At 60.0% G+C, this 16,107-nt stretch overlaps 1 protein-coding gene across 2 annotated transcripts in view; it reads left to right on the top strand.

Annotated features, from left to right (window-relative positions):
- Nucleotides 1–373: 373 nt before the first annotated feature.
- Nucleotides 374–16,107, top strand: part of PPP1R13L (protein phosphatase 1 regulatory subunit 13 like) — a 34,769-nt gene continuing 19,035 nt past the window's right edge. For both annotated transcript variants that reach the window (XM_044989214.1, XM_044989213.1), the window contains exon 1: nt 374–470. The gene's annotated coding sequence lies outside the window, so the exon portion shown is untranslated. The remainder of the gene's footprint in view (nt 471–16,107) is intronic.

Below are 16,107 nucleotides of genomic sequence, written 5' to 3'. Positions count from 1 at the left end.
CACCCAGACCCCTTGCTGTGCTAGGTGCTGCACAGACCAGAGCAGAGCCTGTCCCTGCCCCTGGGAACCCCCGTGTACAGACCAGTCACCCAGACCCCTGCTGTGCTAGGTGCTGCACAAACCAGAGCCTGTCCCTGCCCCTGGGAACTCCCTGGACAGACCAGTCACCCGGAGCCCCGAGCGAGCGCTGGGTGCTGCACAAACCAGAGCAGAGCCGGTCCTTGTCCCCAGATCTCACCCTGTTCTGGATGAGACGCAGGACAGAGGCCGCCCCGCCCTGGCCACTGGAGCCTCGGGGCTCCGGAACCGCGGTCCCAGCTGGATCCGCGGGAGAACTACAGCTCCCAGCGTGCACCGGGGCGCGCCCGTTCCCTGTCCCACCTGTGCAGCTGCCCGAACCTGCTCCCAGTGCAGCGCGGCGCGACGCGGCCGGAGGGAGCTCGGAGTGCGCAGGCAGCGCCCGGCGCCAGGTCAGTGCCAGCCCCGCGCGCTCTGCCCGCGCGCCCCGGACCGGCCGGGGGGTCGCGCAGCCCGAGCACCTGCGCCCGCTGTGCCGGGGGACTGGCCCGTTCCAGCGGCGCTGCCCCGGGGGCGGCTTTCGGGCTGGGGGTCTGCCGCCTGCCCGGTGCACCCAGCGGCTGGGGGCGGGGGGAGAGCGCGCCTGGAGCGGAGCCGGCTGCAGGGAGGGGGCGCCCGCCCGCCCGGTGTGGTATGGTGGGAAATGCTCCAGCTGCGGGGCGGGAAAGGGGCGCCCCCCCCGGGGTACGATTCTGGGGGTTTGCTGGGAGGCGCTGAGACCCTCCTAGCGCGCGCTGCGCCGGCCGCCCTGACACGTGTCTGAGCTTGTTCGGGGCACGGGGTGTCGGGCTGGGCTTTGCTGCAGGGGGAGAGAGCTGGACACAGAGCTGGTGGGAGGATTCTGGCTGGGGGGCCTGGTTATTGGTGTTACGCAGGCTGGGGGGGTGGGGGGAGCTCTGGTCATTGGTGTTACGCAGGCTGGGGGGGTGGGGGGAGCTCTGGTCATTGGTGTTACTCAGGCTGGGGCGGGGGGGGAGCTCTGGTCATTGGTGTTACGCAGGCTGGGGGGGTGGGGGGAGCTCTGGTCATTGGTGTTACCCAGGCTGGGGCGGGGGGGGAGCTCTGGTCATTGGTGTTACGCAGGCTGGGGGGGGGGGAGCTCTGGTCATTGGTGTTACCCAGGCTGGGGGGGTGGGGGGAGCTCTGGTCATTGGTGTTACCCAGGCTGGGGGGGTGGGGGGAGCTCTGGTCATTGGTGTTACCCAGGCTGGGGGGGGGGGCCGACTGGTCAATGGTGTTACCCAGGCTGGGGGGGTGGGGGGAGCTCTGGTCATTGGTGTTACCCAGGCTGGGGCGGGGGGGGAGCTCTGGTCATTGGTGTTACGCAGGCTGGGGGGGGGGGAGCTCTGGTCATTGGTGTTACTCAGGCTGGGGGTGGGGGGGCCCTCTGGTCATTGGTGTTACCCAGGCTGGGGGGTGGGGGGCTCTGGTCATTGGTGTTACCCAGGCTGGGGGGGGCCCTCTGGTCATTGGTGTTACGCAGGCTGGCCTTGTGGTTCCCTCTGGCGCTGCTGTCTCTTGGCCAGGGTAGCCATCCCTGGGGTCAGCTGGCCACGATGCCAGGCCCGGTGCTCTGGTCTGCAGGGGGATACAGCATGGTGCTGATCTGGTCTGGCTCAGGGTTTGCTCCCAGCTGGCATTTGGCATTGGACTGTTGAGAGACCCCGCGCACTGGGACCCTAACCCTTGCTCCAGCCATGCCCAGGCAGGCCCCAGAGGAGCTGGGGAGGGGTGCTGCCAGCCCCAGGAAATGCCTTGGCTTTGTCTCGTTAGGTCCAGCCTCCGTGGGCACGGACCGGCCATGCATCCTCTGGTTGGGACTCCGCTGAGCTTCCCAGCCCCTCTTCCGCTGTACCATGTGCGTTGTGGGTGGGGACGTGAAACAGCACCAACCTCAGGACTGATTCTGACCTCGCTCATCCCAGTGTAACCTAACTCCCCATTTACCCAGGGGACCAGGCCCAGAGCAGCCTCAGGGACCCCCTGGGCTTGTGCAGGCTCCAGCCTAGCCTGCACATGAGTCACTGGGATTAGCCTGCAGTCTGGAGTGAGCAGCCTGAGATAAGTGCACATACCAGCCAGCCATAAAAGGCTCCTAGTGGCTGGCTGCATTCTGGCCTCTCACATTCTTATCATTAGCTGATACCGGCTTGTCAGTGACCCATGCCAGGGGCTCTGGGAGCTGCTGCATGGCATGCTGGCAGACAGCCTGCAGAGATTGGCATTTGCAGGCCCCAGCTGGGGTCCGCCACGTCCAGTAGCTGGGGTTGCTGTGTCCTGCAGCCCAAAATGTAGCAGAGTGGCTATCAGCCCCCAATGGCGTTGCTGGGCTGGTGAAACTTAATGGCATCCCTGGGCTGGCTGCGGTTGGGCCTTCCTACCGCCCTGGCCCTTGGTTCAGACTCCTGCGACCTGGGTGGCATGTGATGCTCCTGGCTGTATGGTTCATTCCCCGGGTGTCCCTGCTCTGCCAGGCTGTAGGAGCTTGGTGGGCCCATGCTCTGCCCACCGTGCAGCATGGGGGCAGGCAATTGCCCATTTGAATGACTGGGCTGAATCTGCTGGGAAAGAGCTGGAGATAGCCATGTGGAGAGGTGTGAGCAGCTCTTGCGGAGTGTTGACTCTGGACCCTAATGCTGACGGATGGTCATTAGCTCTCTGGCTGCTGATCATGTTAGCAGAAGCTTGGGCAATGTGTTATCCAGCACTGTGCCCAGTGGCAGGTTCGGAATGTGAAAACAAATGTATTTCTGTGAGCAGGCAAGCAGATGGGCACCCCCTATGTAATGGGTCGTTCTCTGTGCTCTCGGCTTCCCCAGGCACCTCCCAGTGCAGTCCTGGCTGCTGCTGGTTCCACAGCACTGGGAAACATTGCTTGATGCCTAGATATAGTGGTGATGGGTGCATTGGGATGGAGTGAAGAGGGGCTGAATATGTGGTGTCCTGTGCCAGGATAGGTGGTGCTGTGCAATCTGTTTTCGTGGTGTTGCTCCCTCCAGCTGAGTGGCCCTGATGCATCTGGCTCCCCTGGCAGGTCCTTTGCCGAGGAACTGGGGGTGGGTGGGGAAGGCACATTTGGCTTTCGCTTGCGGAAGGTACAGGTTCTTCCAGGCCTTGGAGCACGGAGGCAGGAGATCAGAGCTGGGTGGGGGGCTGCAGTGCCAGGCAGCGAAAGGCCTCCAGCCAAGAGGACTTGGTGCCCTGTGGGGCATGTACCCCTGTGCAGAGTGGGCATGAAGTGCTCCAGATCAGGGCTCTCAGTGGGGGAGAATCAGGCCAAGAACCCATGTGGGATAGGAGGGGACATGGGGAGACTGGGCAGCATCCCCAAGTAGCCAGAGCAGCAGGGCTAGATATCCCAGCAGGGAGAGACACACCCCTTATCACCACCGTGGGGATGGTCTGTGGCCTGTCCCCTCAGCGCTCCTGCCTACCAGAATGGTAGGGGGCATCTTTCCCCCTGTTCCATGGAGGGCGGCAAGGGAGACTGGCTCCCACTCACCTCTGGGGTGACCAGATGTTAAGGGGAAAATATCAGGACCGCTGCAGGGGCGGCGTTTTTTTTGTTGTTTTTTTTTTACACTCACCCATCCGGGAGTTCGGCGGCAATTCGGCGGAGAGCCCTTCAGTTGCGGACGGTCTTCGGCGGTATTTCGGCGGGGGGGTAATAAACTTTGCCGCGAAAGACAGAAGCACCCGCTGCCGAAATACAGCCGAAGACCGTCCACAACTGAAGGACTCTCTGCCGAATTGCCGCCGAAGACCAAGAAACAAAATATTGGGTCAAATGGTGTCCCGACCGTACTCTGGTCGGGATGTGGGACAAACTCCTCAAAATCGGGACAGTCCCAATTTTATCGGGACGGCTGGTCATCCTATTCGCCTCCCCCGCCCCGTGTCTGACTTCCTGCCCCGACGCTGTTTCTCGGCTCCACTCGGGTGGGATTGGATTGCATTGGCCTTTCTGAGGTGCTGCTGGGAGGTTTGAGCACAGACTGGCCCTGAATCCAGAGCCCCCAGCTCGTGGTGCAAAGCTGCTGGGGTGGGGGGCTGGGATTGCAGGGACCGAGAAACCTGCTGCTGGGATGCGCTAGGCTGTGCTCATTGTTCACAGTGGGCCTCTGTTCCCAGATTTGCCAGGTAAATATCGGCAAGGAGCTCATGTGGCAGAAACTGGCTCGTCTCCACTCCCCAAGGGGCCCTGCCAGCCAGGCTGGGATTGAGCAGTTCAGCCCGAGCCCAGCTGCTGCCAAACTCTGCTCTGGGTTCAGTGAAGTGGCTGCAGGCTAATTGCTCCACCTGCTCAGAGGCTTGGGAGCAGGGACATCACACAGAGAGTGTGGGCAGACCAGCTAGTTGGCAGCACAGGGCAGGCACTGGCAGCCGAACCCCTGGGGCTGCCAGTGCCTGCCCTGTGCTGCCAACTAGCTGGTCTGCCCACACTCTCTGTGTGATGTCCCGAACCCCTGGGGCTGCCAGTTTTGCACGTTTCGTGGGGCCCAGCTCGTTGGGTGAATGGTTCATCAGTGACCCCTTGCAGAACCACTGCTGCCAGGGAAAAGTGAGGGCCAAAAACTGCATGTTAAACGCCCAGTTTGCACTGGTGCCAATTACGTCACATGGTGCTGGGCACAGTAAATTGGGCACTGTGCTTCCGGAAGTGGCACATGGGGCTTAGCTGGGGGCAGTGCCAACCCCAATGCCCCAGTACAGTGCTAATGAGTATTGTGCTGCAGGCAGCCGGGCAGGGGCTCAGCAGTGCTGACTCCAGTGTGGTGTCGGGGGTCGCTATGCCCATAGAGATGCCATCTTTCAAAAGAGATGCTGGTTGCTAAAGATCCTAGGGACTTTTTGCAGGAGGGCGGCGCGTTAGTCACAGAGAGGGGCCCACGTTCCCACTGGCTGTTTGGCTAGTTCCCCTGACATCCCTGCTCTGCTAGGCCGTGGGGGCTTCGTCAGCCCGTGCTCCGCCCACCGTGCCATGCAGCATGGATGACGGGTTGTGGTGCCCATTGTGTATCGGTAGTTTGCTGTGGGAACCTTCCTCGCTTCCTGTCCCAAACTGCACTCAGTGTTGCTTGTGTGGCTGTTTAACAAACTGCCCTGTTCAGCAGTGGGTGAAATGATTCCCATGTGCACCCCCTGGGCCTGGTTCTCCCGGGGCCGTGTCCTCTGGCTGCCGTTTACACCTGGCCTCCTGCTCCCCACTGTGGGGGCGGGGCAGGTCCAAGGTGTGAGTGCGGCTCTTGGGTGTTTGTGTCAGGCAGGGGAGCGAGGCACCTGGGCTGGGCAGCAGGATGTGCTTTATGAGAGTCACTCCCAGACGCCGGGCACTGCCGCAGAGCCTGCCCTGCTATTAAGGGCTTTGGTGCATTGGCTCAGCCTGGCTGGAAGTGGCTGTTTGATCTTCTGGCCGGCTCCCAGCACTGACAGCAGCTAGATGGTGCTTGTACAGATGCAGAGCCACGCCTGCCTGGCAGCACGAGTACACGCCATTCGCATGAGGCAATCGCTGTTCCTTCTTCCTCCCTGGCTCCACCTTCTGCTGGGGGGTCTCCTTCCTGTTTGCCTGCTCCCCCCAGCTCTGTGGCGGCGCCTGCAAGGACCTCCTCTGTGCAGAATGGCAGCTCCTGCCTCCGCATGGCTTCCTTGGCAAACCCTGAGCTCCGTCAGCTTCGTTCTGCACCAGGCGTGCTCCCATGGGAAAGTGCCTGGAGGGTACCAACAGCCCCACCCCAAACAGAGAGCGTCTGCTTTGATCGGGCCTTGCTGGCTCAGGGGACAGGGAATTCCCCTCTAGGGGTCGCTAGCACCAGTCTGGCCTCAGGGCAGTGGGATGGGCTGGCTTTGGGGGGCAGGGAATGGGGCACGACGGGCTGGCTCGGGGGGCACAGAATGGGGCTTGAGGCCTTTCCTCTCTAGGGCACCAGCCCATGTTGCTTGCTAGTGATTGCACCGTCTCCCCTCTCTGCTGCTCCGTGGCTGAGGTGAAGGGGGTTTGATGAGGCCCAGCCCTTAGGGTAGGGTCCCATCGCCAACCTTGCTGTGGCCAGTGGCACTAACTGACCCCTTCCATATAACCTCAGCAGAGAGGCTTAGGGCTGAATGGGCCATGGTCAGCCAGGCCCACTTGATCCCTGGGGAGTGGGGATCCCGGCTGGGCTGGAGCCTTGTGTCTGTGGGGCTGGGAGTGCAGCTCCTGTGGGACAGGACCAGTCCGGGGCCTGGCTTTTGAGCTGGCATTATCTGCTGGCTCCGGAAAGGGTCTTAGCCCCAGGTCCCATGCAGGGGGGAGCTCTGGGTGTGGAGACAGGTCCCATCAGGCCTGGCCGGCCCTCCCGGGCCTGGGGCAGGACTCGGAAGCATAGTTACACCCAGGGAATGGCGTTCACCCTCTTCTCATCTGGGGAACGTGGAGCCCAACTTCTGTTCTTACACTACCCCACTGGCAGCGCTGGCCCCAGGGCTCCAGCCTGCCCTGGGGAGCCGGGGCTGCTGCCTGCAGAGCTCTGTGTCCCCGGGGGCTCTAGTTGTCCCCTTAGCTTCCCCCAGCCCCCCTTGGGGCTGGCTTATCCCAGAACTGCCCTCGTTGCCTTGGGCGCAGACACACTGGGGGATTCCCCCCCCCCCACTGACAGTGGAGGGGTGTATCTATTTGCGGTTCCAGCAGCCGTTCTTCTGCCCCGGGATCCAGTCCCTGTTCTGCTGCAGGCTGCCTGTGGGACGAGTCACTCAGCCTCCCTGGGCCTCGGTTCCCAGCCGTACTGCGGGGAGACTGCTGGGGCGGCGAGGCGCCCAGGTACTGCGGTGGTGGGGACTGGAGGTGAGGGGCGTGGGTAACTCACGGTAGTCACGCTGCAGCTGTGGCATCCAGGAGCAGGGGTCCCGCGCAGCGCCCCCCAGTGACTCCAGCGCAAGCAGGGCTGGCGCCGATCCTGGGCATTGTGGCAGCCTGGTGGACGTGCGGCTCCTGGGAGCGTCTCTGGCAGGTCAGCACCAAACAGGCATTTTCCTTAATTCCTATGGGATTCTGACTCCGGGAGCAGCGGGGTTTCGCTGCGCCCCATGTGCTTGAGCAGGACGGTGCTTACCCGGTCCCACGCTCACTGGCTAGATTCCCCTTGACTCCCATCATGCCCCAGAGCAGGGTGTTCCCTGCCTGTCTGCGCTGTGGCATCACCATGGGTGAGGGCAGCATGGCCAATGCCAGGCAGAGCCTGGAGGTCTGGCTAACCAGCCCATGCTGTGCTGGTGTGGTGGCATCTCTGGGAAGCTCTAGGCTGGGCCATGCCCGCCAGTGTATGTGCACCCGTTCTGCTGAGCTTTGGAGGGGACGTGTCTCTGGCTCTGTCGCCATCGCATGGCCCAGGGCTGAGCTCTCGAAGAAGCCAAGAGGACAGGGGTGCCTATGGAATTCAGTGGGGCTAGGGTGCCCCAAACTCCCCAGGCTCAAGAGTGCGATGCTCCTGCCCTGGCGTGCTTGAGGGGCTGCTGAGCCAGCGGGGGGCACTGGCGTAGAACCCCATGGTCAGGGAGACTTGGGCCAGCTGGAATTTAAACACATTTTGTTTAGGAAGCAAAGTCCATGGGATGGGGTCGCCTCCCCCAGCTTGGCATATCACGTCTTCCCCGGCTCATCCCTCCCAGCACCTTCCTGGTGCTTCACAGCTCCCCCCCCCCCCACCAAGTTTATTTCTGTGGCCTTCAGGGGCACTTACTGAACCTTGCCTGTGTCAGCACCAGCATTTCCTGCAGTGCCCACCCTAGAGGCCCCTTGGGCTGGGGGTTGCTGACTCCTGCTCCAGGTGTGTGAGGTGGCTGCTGTCCCTGAGTAACTGGGTTCCTCTGCGGCTCAGCCGTGCCCGGGGTCACATCCTCCCCTGACTAGGAGGCTCTGAACTGCACTCTGCCCCAGAGACCCCGGGCACCACAGAAGAGGAGAGTGGCTCAGGGTCGTGTCCTGTGGGAGGGACTTGGGCTCCCCAGAGTGATGTGCACTTTAATACAGCTAAAGGCAAGGCTCTGCATCTAGGAACCAAGGACAGTGCTCATGCTGGTGGGACGAGGAGCAGGGACTGAAAGGGACTTGGGGTTACAGTGGACATCAGCTGAGCAGTGTGGCTAAGAGAGTGAACGTGATCCCTGGGTGCGTGAACAAGGGATGCTGAGCAGGAGCAGGAAGGGGGGTCACCTGGGTATATGGCACTAGTGAGACCCTCACGGACCCTGTGCCCAGTTCAGGGGTCGTCAGAAAGGGGACCGATGAACTGGAAGGAGCTCAGAAAAGAGCCATGAGAGCCGTACAAGGGCTGGAAACCTGCATTAGAATTTCTTCAGTCTCTCTCCCTGCCCCAGAGAAGGGTCCGAGGTGACTGGATCTGTCTGCGACACCCTGGGCAGGAGGGTTCTGGGAGCAGAGGGCTCTGCAGCCCAGCGGACAAAGGCAGAGCAGGTCAGTGGCTGGAAGCTGAGGTAGATCCAGAGCAGCCAGAGGGTGTAGCCGTGAGGGGTGTTAACCAGCCATGGGAAGGCCCCCAATCTACTGGAGGGTTTAACTCCAGACTGGCTGTATGTCCTTGAACGCTTCGCTCCGGCTCCACCAGCCTGGATGGGCTGGGAGGCAAGGCCCTGCGGAACCATTGTGACCATCCAGACACAAGCCAGGGGATGTCAGGGGGTTCGATGGATGCAGAGGATCTAGGAATAATCGGGGGGTTACACGTGGGACACATGAGGGCTTAGCAGGGAGAAGGACAAAGCCCTGACTGGGATGATTTAGTTGGGGATTTGAGCAGGGGGTAGGACTAGATGACCTCCTGAGGTCCCTTCCAACCCTGATCTTATATGATTAGGGAAGGTCTGTGCGGAGCCCTGGGTTCCTCTGGGATGGGGTGTAGGGGGAGTGTCAGCTTGGGTCAGGTCTGGCTGCCATCAGGTCACAAGGTCAGATTTGCAAAACCTTTCCTGTGCTGCAGCTGTGACACTGCTGTGGGGGGGCTGGACCCGGAGCTCCAGCCACCTGAGGCTCTGGTCACGGGGTCCCATCCCACCCTGGGGGGGCATCTGCTGATGGGTAGCCCTCCATGCAGGGCAGTCTGTGCTCAGAGGCCCCCACCTGCCAGAATCTGGGGCCGCGAGGCCAGTGCCACTTTGCTTCTGGGTTGAGCCAGGGAAGGGGTGTAGTGCAGTGAAGGGGACCCAGCCCCAGACTCCTGGGCCCTGCAGGGGAGGAGCACGCTGGCCCCCACAGACTCCCTGCCGAGCTGGCAGTAGCGGGTGGCAGCCCGGGTCCAGGGCAGTTTGGTCCATGATGGTGTCTCCCGATGGTGATATTCGGGGCTGGGGCCCTGCTCCTGGACCGGCGAGGGCTGGTTTGCTGGGGGGCGTTGGGCAGGTCTGTCTGCCTGGTGCATCCTGCGGGCTGGGTGGCTCCAGCTGCGCGTTACCTGGCTCTCTGGAATTGGGTGTGGCTGGCTAGGGAACAGGTTTCCCTAGTGGGCGGTGGAAGAGCGAGTGTCTGGGACATGCACAGTGCTGCGTGTTACTCACCCGCCCGCCAGCGCCGCCTGGGAGCCAGGGCCATGCAGGGACCTGCGTGCCAGCCACGCAAGGATGTGCGGGACGTTCTGCCGGCTGGGGGGCACCAAAGCCACCGGTGCCGCAGCCGGCTCGGAGCTGGGCTGCCTGAGGGATGGAGAGCGGTGGCACCTGGCTGGCGCCAGCTCGCTGGCCCTGGGGACGGTTACAGCCCACTGCCGGCTCACCCCTGGACTCACCGCTCCCTCAAGGCAGGTGCGGGAAGCCAGGGGTTCAGTGCTGGGTGCAGAGCTGTGCTGGGGACGGTACCACAGCACCTCCTGCCAAAGCCCTCTTCCTTCACCCCTTCCCCTCCTCTACGCGGCCCCAACGGGCCGGCGCCAGGACTAGGCCCCAGGGGGAGCCCTCCCGAGGCCCAGCCATGGGCAGCATATGAGGAGAAGCTCACAGGGGGTCTGGCAGGAGACACACCCCACCCCCTTTCACAGGCAGGCAGGTAGCTCCTGCCATCCCTCCCTGGAAAAGCCCCTTTGACCTGGCAGATCCAGTCAGACCCACCAGAGAGTGAGGAGAAGCTGGGAACAGGGCAGGTCCATGGCTGCCAGTGGAAAGCTGAACCCTGTGCCGAGGGTCCTGGCTCCCCGGTCCTCAGGTGTCTGCTGCAAGCACCGAGGTAGCCAGCTGCATGGCCAGGCCGGTCTTCCTTTCAGTTTGCATTTGCTCTGGGGAAAGTGACGACGTCGGGGCTGCTTGCCCTAGTTCTGCAGAGGCTGGTGGCTGGCACCAGCCCTTCACCTGGGCCAGGAGGCTTGGACAGCTGCACACCCCCAAAAGCCGTCTCTTGGGTGCCCGCTGGTGTGGCTGCACCTGTCGGGTTTGGTACCCATAACTGCCTGGGATGCTCGGCCGTGTGGTGCCCACTGCTCCGCTCATCAGGCCGGGGGTGAGCAGGAGTTCTGAGTGGACAGATCCCACCTGCAGCTCTCTCGGGAGCTATGGAGACAGCAGGGGTTGGAAGGAGGATTCCTGGTTTCTGTCCATGGCTCTGGGAGGGGATGGGAGTGGGGGTCTAGTGGGAAAGAGCAAGGGGCTGGGAGCCAGGACGCCTGGGTTCTGTTGAGAGCTGTGGGAGGGGGCTCCCCTTCATTTTCCCAGACAGATCCAAACTGAAACTCCCTCCAGCCGTCTCACTCAGCCTCCCCCCCGCCCCCTCCCCCAGCCTTTGTCCAGTTTCCCAGGCAGAGGTGTCACCTGGCCTCCAACCCCGTCCTGGGTTCTCATGTTACATGCTCAGGTATCCTCCCTCAAGGCAAGTCTCCCATACCCAATGCAGACAGTCCCAGCAAAACTCCCCTGCAACCTTCCCTGGCCAACACTCCCCGCTCAGCATTCAAAGAACACATCAAGAACATTCCCGCTTTGTCACACTAGGCAGTTAGGAAGTTTTTCCTAAGATTTAATCTAAATCTGCTGTGCTGTAGTTCGAACCCACTACCCCTTGTCCTGCCCTCTGTGGCAAGAGAGAACAACTTATCTCCATCTTTCTTATGGCAGCCTTTTCAAGTATTTGAAAACCACTATCATGTCCCCCCTTAATCTCCTCTTTTCCAGACTAAACATACGCCATTCCTTCAGCCTTTGCTCATATGGCTTGCGTTCCATCCCTCTGATCATCTTTGTCACTCAGCTCTGGAGCCTTTCCAGTTTCTCCACGCTCTTTCTATACATTGGTGACCAAAACTGGACACACTATTCCGCTGAGGCCTAGCCAATGCCAAGTAGAGCGGTACTGTCACCTCCCGTGACTTGCAGGCTACGCTTCTGCTGATACAATCTAAAATTGCGTTTGCTTTTTTTGCAGCAGCATCACATTGTTGACTCAGGTTGAGGTTGGGATCAACCACAACTCCCAGATCCTTCTCAGCCAAGCAAGTTATCCCCCATTCTGTATTTGTTCCCGCCTCCCGAAGTGTAGCACCTCACAATTAGTCTATAATGTGCCACAGGACTCTGCTGCTTTTACACCTCACAATTGTCTTTGTTGAATTTCATTTTGTTGTCTATACCCCAATTCTCCAATTTATCAAGATCCTTTTGGATTCTAGCTCTATCCTCCAAAGTGTTGGCAATTTCCTACCCCCAGCTTTGTGTCATCTGCAGATTTGATCAGTGTGCTCTCTATACCTACATCCAGGTCATTGATAAACATGTTAAACAACATCAGACCCAGAAGAGATCCCTGCAGAACCCCACTGGAGACCTCCCTCCAATCTGACATCATTCCATTTACAGTTACTCTTTGTTTGTGGTGGTTTAACCAGTTATGTATCACTCAATGGTTCCACTGAGCCCACATTTCTCCAGCTTACTCATGAGACTGTCATGTGGGACTGTGTCAAAAGCCTGGCTAAAGTCCAGGTTATGATGTCCACTGCATTCCCCCCATCCACCAAACCAGCTACCCAGGGAAAAGAAGGAAATCAAGCTGGTTTGACATGATTTGTTCTTAGTAAATCCATGCTGGCTGCTAGTCATCACCCCTTCAGCCTCCGGGTATTTGCAAATGGGATGTTTTATACATTGCTCTAGTAGATCCCAAGTATCAAGGTCAGGCTGAGTGGTCTGTAGTTCTCCGGTTCCTCCTTTCCCCCACTTTTAAAGATGGGCACCACGTTGGCCCTTCTCCTGTCTTCTGGGACCTCTCCTGTCTTTCATGAGTTTGTAAATATTATCGCCAGTGGCTCTGAGATTTTGTCAGCTAATTCCTTCAGCACCTTGGGGTGAATAGAATCATAGAATATCAGGATTGGAAGGAACCTCAGGAGGTATCTAGTCCAACCCCCTGCTCAAAGCAGGACCAATTCCCAACTAAATCATCCCAGCCAGGGCTTTGTCAAGCCGGGCCTTAAAAACCTCTAAGGAAGGATATTCCACCACCTCCCTAGGGAACCCATTCCAGTGCTTCACCACCCTCCTAGTGAAAAAGTTTTTCCTAATATCCAACCTAAACCTCCCTCACTACAACTTGAGACCATTACTCCTTGTTCTGTCATCAGGTACCACTGAGAACAGTCTAGATCCATCCTCTTTGGAACCCCCGGCCTTGCTGATTTGAATTCATTCCGGTTGGGCAGAAGATCTCTGACATGTTCCCTACTTATCCCGTCCGCTTTATTGTCTGTGGTAACTTCGCTGGTCGTCCGGTCACATGTTGTTGTTTGTGTGATGACTGAAGCAAAATAGGCCTTGAGCAGTTACAGGGTCGCCTTCTCCATTGAGCAGAGGCCCCACACCATCCCTGGTTTTTCTTCTCTGTCCGACGTATTTGTAGAACCCCTCGTTGTTGTCGTCTCTAACATCCCTGCCAGCTGTAGCTCATTCCTTGCCGTGGCTTTCCTGATTTTGTCCCTACATGCTCGCGCTGTTCCCGTGGACGCTCCTTGGTGACGTGCCCCTCCTTCCGGTTCCCGTAGGGTTCTCAAGCCCTGACTGACTGGCCAGCAGCAACGGGCCTGGGGCCTGTTTCACCTGAAGGGCTGCGCTGATCCCTGGCGCCCCATTTCCCTCCTGGCCATGGGGACCCCCGGTGCCCCTCACCTACTTAGAAAGTTTATGCAAAAATGGTTAAGTACAGAATTGGGGTTGGGGGGGGGATGCGCTTTTCCCATGATCTGAACCCCCCCTGGAGCTTTTCGGGGTCACACACGCCCAACAGTTGCTTCCTGTTGAGAGCTTGTGAAGTCCCATGGAAGCTGCTGGAATCCCCACTGAAGCTAAGAGTCAAGTGCGTGCCAAGGGGCTTTCCTGGAGCGGGCTCTTACGGGGCTTTGCGAGTGCATTTGGGGGTGGGGGCTGCGCCCTAAGTGTGTTTGGGGCCAGGTCTCCCCAGTATACTGAGCTCCTGGAGAGCAGTGCTGCCCGTGGCTCCTTCCCTGGGTGCCTTGGCTGGGTTCTCTGAGGGGACTGGGGTGATGTGGGTGCCTGACACTCCTGGTCTCGGCGCTCCCACCATCCCCTTCTCCTGCAGAGTGTCACAGCTGAGCTTCAACCCCCCGAGGGACATCTCCGTTCAGCCGCAAGCTGGCCTGGGGAGCTGGTAGGAAGAGACTGGGGCATCCTCCATGGCTCTTCCTGTTTCCTCCTGTCCTGGGACCTTCATCCTAGAGCAGAGATGGGCAGGACCAGAGCCTGGAGAGCTGGGCTACTGGAGCAGCGGCAGTGATACACAAGGGGGGACAGGAGTGACCTACAGGGTGATGCTGCTCCGCCCCGGAAGCACCAGGTCAGGCTGCTTCAGCCCCACAGAGCCTCAGCCCCCATGTGCTGCAATGTCTCTGTATCGGTGTCTCCCAACCTGCCTCCTCCAGCCTGATGGATGCATCACGGTGATGCTCAACGCCAGGCTGGGCCTGGGAGACGCTCAGCAAAACCACTGGGCATTCAGCCATACAAGTGTGCCCCAGCTTCCTGGGATTTGCACACAGGTGTCTGGGCTTTGCACACCTGTGAGTGTGTGTGTGTGTAGGGTATATGTACCTCTGCATGTGCTCAGTGTGTGTGTAGGGTGTACATACCTCTTTGTGTCTGTATGCACGGTGTGTGTGTGTGTGTGTGTGTGTGTGTAAGGTGTTGTAGCACGGTGGGTATTCACTGCCACGGCTCCTGACCTCCTGCTGGTCAGTCTGGGAATTAGCTCAGTCCAGCCTCGGAGCGCCTCCTGCTGGCCGGTATCTCCCTACCGGTACCTGCTTCCACGTCTATCTCCACCACTGTACTTCAGGCCCCGCATCCCTCCCTGACCCCAGTGCCTTTTACCCTGGGGTGCTGCTCCACAGCAGCGCCCCCACACTCTGGGTCTCCCCTCCCGGGGGGACCCCCTTCCCCTATGCCCACCTTGCCTCAGTGACTACTGCCAGTCGTCATCTAGCCCCCTTTCTCTGGGGCACACTACAGTCTGTAATGGCCACTCCTCATTGGCAAGGGGGTTGGACCTGCTGCCTTTCTAGCCCCAGCTGTCTCCCTGCAGCCCCAGTACCTCCTTAGGCCTTCCTGCCAGGCCTGAGCTCCCCAGCAGTGCTCTGCCGAAGGTACCCGTCTCTCCCAGGCAGCTGGGTCCTTCCCACTCCAGGGCTGGAGTGAGACTCTCAGGGCTCCTTACTCACAGCCCTCTTATCAGGCCCCGTGGCCAGCTCCCTGGCCAGCCTCCCTCAGCTGCTCTCACTCCTTTTATCCCAGGAGTGGGGTAACCGCCTCGCTACAGGTGCATACCTCTGTGTGTCTGTATGCACTGTGTGCATATGTAGGGTGTATGTACCTCTGTGCATCCATATGCGTAGTGTATGTCCTCGCTCTGTGTGTGTGCGTGTACATACCTCTGTGTATCTGTATGCGCTGTGTGTCTGTATGTGTTGTGTTTGTGTGTAGGGTGTACATTCCTCTGTATGCACTGTGTGTGTATGTAGGATGTATGTACCTCTGTGTATCTGTATGCATTGTGTGCGTGTGTAGGGTGTACATTCCACTGTGTGTCTGTATGCATTGTGTGTAAGGTGTATATTCCACTGTGTATGTGTGTGTAGAGTGTATCTACCTCTCTGTGTCTGTACGTGCTGTGTGCATAGGGTATATGTATGTGCTGTGTGTGTGTAGGGTGGATGGAGCTCTGTGTGTCTGCATGCACTGTGTGTATCCGGTATAGGGGGATAGCACGGGGAGCAGGCTCTGGCCTCGCCCACGACGTTGGGAGGCCCTGCCTGGGGTGACCCTAATGTTGCTCTGCCAGGGGCATTCTTGGGGGGGGGGGGCTGCACAGCATGAGAGCAGGGCTGCATGGGTTACCGGCATGGCACAGCGCGGGGGGGGGGGCTAACCCCGGAGCAGGAGGATGAGGGGACAATGGGGCGGAAGCTAGAAAGGCCCTGTCTGGACTGACTATAGAGGGCCAGGCAGCAGCATCCTTAGTCTGTCCCTGGGCCTTTGCCAAATCTGGGTCTACACATCCTTCCTGATGGGGCCCCCAGCCTTCCCCCTTGGGGTGATTCCTGGCCGCATCCATCCCCGTCAGGGAGTGGCAGAGCCCCCGGCCTGTCCCTACGGCGTTCGCCTTCCCCTCCCTCCACAGGGCTCACACCCTGCCAGGCTTTGTGGATTCTCGCTAAGCCCAGGGCCAGGCCCCAGCCCTCCTGGCCAGCCAGGCGGCTCCTGGGCTGTAGATACTCCTGGGGGAGGGTTAGCTGGGTCGCTCTGGGCCCATCCCCTGGCCTGTTTCTCTGGCCTTGGTCAGCGTGGTCTGCAGGCTCTGACTCCCAGCCTACCCGCGAAGCAGCTCCCTCTCCAGCCTGTGCTCCTGCCAGCAGGAAGGTGACAGGCCCAGGCAGCCTTGCTTCCGGTGGATGTCGGATAGCTGGAGCTCAAAGTCCTTCCCCTTGGCTGGGCCCCGCCGGGTTCTGTCCCGAAAAACAGACAGAGCCGCTCTGGCCCTCGTGCGGCTCC

This window comes from Mauremys mutica, chromosome 15 (genome assembly GCF_020497125.1).
Source record: "Mauremys mutica isolate MM-2020 ecotype Southern chromosome 15, ASM2049712v1, whole genome shotgun sequence".
In the NCBI taxonomy this organism is placed as follows: domain Eukaryota; kingdom Metazoa; phylum Chordata; order Testudines; family Geoemydidae; genus Mauremys; species Mauremys mutica.
The sequence above is the reverse complement of the archived record's forward strand: the minus strand, read 5'-3'. Positions and strand labels throughout refer to the sequence as shown.